Source organism: Marmota monax, unplaced genomic scaffold (genome assembly GCF_021218885.2).
Source record: "Marmota monax isolate L192 unplaced genomic scaffold, Marmota_monax_Labrador192_F-V1.1 WCK01_AAM20220418_F8-fsc00932, whole genome shotgun sequence".
NCBI classification, from domain to species: Eukaryota; Metazoa; Chordata; class Mammalia; order Rodentia; family Sciuridae; genus Marmota; species Marmota monax.
The window spans coordinates 1-4,152 of NW_026694366.1; the positions used below are offsets into that span (position 1 = coordinate 1).

Genomic DNA, 4,152 nt, shown 5'->3' on the forward strand with positions numbered 1-4,152 from the left:
ATTTTAGTGTTACAGATACATAAAGCAATAGCACCAATCTAGCAGATCCATACTTCTTGAACTAGTTCCTAATGAAAATGAAGTAAAATATGAGGATCTTGGAAGGCAGAGGACATGAAGAAGCTACTCCTGCTTTGAGGACAGGCAGATGTGAAGAAAGGAAAAGGCCAAGGAGAAGCATACTCTCATGTCTGAGCCTTGTCACACTCTTGGTCTCCTGCAGGACACCCACATTGTCCCAGGTGAGGTTTTAGACTTAACAATGTAATACTTGAACTACATTTTCAGGGGTGAGCAATGAAATTACAGGTATCGTTTGCATGTCTATTATGAGAAAGACTACTAAAATGCTGTTTTACTTTGAGGGTCACATGAAAAATTGAGGAGAGGAAAAAAATAGATGATTTACTATTTTTGTCCATAATACTCTACTGGCATGTCAGCAGGGATTATTTTGTTTTGTTTTGTTTTGTTTTTGCTTTTTGTTGTTGTTACTTTGTTTTTTGCTAGAGAAAAAATTAAGTATTTAACTCTCAATAAATTTATCACCCGTGACACTTGACAATCTGAGGCTAGCAAAACATAGTAATGACACCAAATATGTTTAAAAATTGTAATTATCTATTGATAATTGTACAAATGAGTTATTTGCACCTAGGTACATGAACTGAGGAAAATGAAAATCATCGAGTCAAATCTAGCTAATCCTCTTTTGAAAATTTGCTTTTATATCTGGTTCTACTGTGTTCTATTCTCTCAGTTAGGGTGTGGGGAAACTGCGCTCACTATACCTGTAGTTTTGACCTGATAGGGTTAGTAGTGTGGTGTCATAGGGGTTACCTTTGATTGTAATAGGATAAATGACTTCAATGCTGAACTCCAAATTCTCTGCAGTAACTTTAGGTACCACTACCATAGGCAGAATTGGAACAATCAGATTTTTATCTCTCAAATTCAAGAAGTAACTCAACTCTAGCAGATGATACTGGATCCACATTTAAGATGAAATGCAAAGATGCAGGTGCTTAAAAGATCTTCTCTCTGATGTTCTTAAATCCTGATATTCTACATCAGAAACACTGACTTCACTATCAGAGAGAACATTAACATTCTTTTCACTTGGAATGTTCCAATTTCTACTATTTTCTTCAAAAAAAGTTTTTTCTATTCTTGAAAGCATAATATTAATGAAAATTATTCTTAAATTCCTTCTTCTTTTTAATAAATTTCAGAAAGTATAAAATTGAACTATCTTTAATTTTCATATGGCAGAATTGAGTAGGCAACTCTGAGTGAAATCATGATATCATATTGAAAATATTACTTTTAAATACCACACTCAGTATAATGCTTCTTAGAATTATGTAATCTCTTTCCATATAAGGAACATGCCAAAAAATATTTATTTTACTAAATATTATCTTCTTTATATTTACATTCTATTTTTTGTACTGAATTATTTATATTTTATTAGAGATCACCAAGTCTCTTCCACAATTTCCTCATGGCATTTTTCACTTCCTTGTTTCGCAGTGTGTAAACCAAAGGATTGAGCAAGAGAGTTAAGACAGTGTAAAACATTTCCACTTCTTTATCAAAAGAGAATATAGATGGAGGTCGTGCATATATAAATATGCAGGGGACAAAAAACAAAACCACAACAATAATGTGAGATCCACAGGTGGAAAGAGCTTTCCTCCGCCCCTCAGCACTGTGTTTTCTCAGGGAGAACAAGATGACACCATAGGAGACCAGCAACAAGGAGAAGTTGATGATGCAGATTAACCCACTGCTGGCGATCACCAGAAGACCTAGTATGCGAGGCCAGCTTCAATAATGGGTACAAGTTACACATGAAATGATCAATGACATTAGGGCCACAAAAGGGCAGCTGGAAAGTAAAGAGAATCTGAATGATGGAATGCAAGAAGCCCCCTGTCCAGGCCACCCCCACCAGAATGACACAGAGCCTCCAGTTCATGATGGAAGGGTAGTGCAAGGGCTTGCAAATGGCCACATAGCGGTCATAGGCCATGGCTGTGAGGATTATCATCTCTGCCCCACCAAATAAGTGTTCAGTAAAATGTTGAATCATGCATCCTTCAAATGTGATGGTTTTCCTTTCATGAATGGAGTCCACAACCATCTTTGGTGTAATGGCACACATCCAGGAAGGACAGGACAGCCAAAAAGAAGTACATGGGGGAACCCAGCAGTACAGGGCTACAGAGGATGGTCACTACAATCAGCATGTTGCCTCCAATAGTCACAATGTAGACCAACAAAAACACAACAAATAATATTTTCTGAATAGTAGAATTCTGTGAAAGCCCCATGAAGACAAATTCAGTTATGAAGCTTTGGTTCTTCATGATTTTACAAAGTGGTTAACATAAAACTGATGATGTGGTTCTGCAAGTAGAACAAAAAATTACATCACACTAGTTTTAATAGTAATCATCACACCAACAAGCTTTTATATACTTATGATTTTTTCTTGTACAAGTCACTGAACCTTGCCATGCATAACAACTTAGATACATCCCCAAACCTTTTTTTAAATTTTTTTATTTTGAAAACTTCTCACTAAATGACTTAGGGTCTTGCTAAGGTGCTGAGACCAGCTTTGAACTTGCAATCCTTCTGCCTTCACCTTCTGAGCCTCTGGGATTATAGGAGTATAAACACATGCCAGACTACTTATTGCCAGGGTCCAGCCCTGGTGGGGAACCCAGGGGTCCTGAAGGAGGAGTGGTGTCAGCGAAAGAAAAAGAGTCGGGACAACAGGTTGCAAGTTAGGAGCAGCCCCCAGAAAAAATCTGCTGCCCCTAGAGGGGCCTTTATTTTCATACCTTTTTTGCAGGTGTTTTTTCAGGTATTTAATGGATAGCTTCAAAGGGTGAAACTTCTTTGGTTTACATAATTTTCATGAGTTACGATATTTTCTGACATACATTGATTACCTGAGATGTTGAGCATATTGTTTAAAATATGTTCCTGTAACCTTTGCCAATCACAATAAAGCTTTTACATTTTTACCTCAATCACTAGGTGCTAGGCTATGCAACTTGACTACATGTCTCCTGACCTATTATTCACTTTTAACTTTAAAGCATACCAATAATTATTTCATTAACCTTTAACATTAAAGCATGCTTATGATTACTGGTAAGCTTTCTTACTTCTAAACTAAAATCCCAGTGAAACACACTTAAAATAGTGACAGTATATTTCTTAAAAAGCCTATTACTCTGAAGGTTTCTAAAATATATCCATGTTAATTTTACATTATTTTATTTTTAATTTCCAAGTTAATTTCCTTTTTTCATATGACCTATTTTACTGCTTTCCTTCAGAATTTCTTTGATCCTTGGTCAAAGTACACCAAGTCTTATGTCTTTGTATTCTGTAATTAAAGGGCAGGCTCTGCACCTCAAACTATTTGTCATTTATATTAACTATATGTTTTCCATTTTCATCATAAATTTCTGTGTAAGGCAAAGGAGGGTATATTGATGGGGGGGATGTATTTTTATTAGCCTCTTGTCCTCGAGGGGGATATCATAAGCAACATACGGGGGTCCTTGTACTGTTGGCACAGCAATTGCTTTCTGAAGCTAGGCTCTTGTACATGTTGTGGTTTTAGGGCTGAGTTGGGGGAATCTATTGTAAATCGTTAACCATGGGATAAATATTTCTTGTTTAGGCTTGAGGAATAACACTATTGTTTATATCCTGAGAGATATTGAAATGCACCTCATGACATGTCTCTATTGTATCCTTAGTCTCATTCTGGGAATTTTCCTGAAATCTCAGTCAATATATACTTCTATTATTGCCCTGTTATCCATATCATGAGGATCAAAAACAAAACACTTAACATTCCCCATGGTTCCGGTTTCCAGATGGTGCAGCCCTTTTGCAGCATCCCCCACGCTGTGACCCTGTCAGACAAAGGGTGCAGGAATGCCTTCACCAACTTATAAGTATTGTATTATTATTATGAATACTTGCTTATTGAGTTATTATCACTGAGAACAAAAATGAGAAATTTGTTTAATGTAGTTATCAGAGGTCAGAAAAACTGAGGTGGAGTGAACTATAGAATACTTTAAAATGTCAGAGTTTTAATAAGGGGGAAAGAAAGCATGC

General features: G+C 36.4%; 1 pseudogene; it reads right to left on the reverse strand.

Moving 5' to 3' along the window:
• Nucleotides 1-1,470: 1,470 nt before the first annotated feature.
• Nucleotides 1,471-2,372, reverse strand: LOC124109220 (olfactory receptor 4C15-like; annotated as a pseudogene).
• Nucleotides 2,373-4,152: the final 1,780 nt, after the last annotated feature.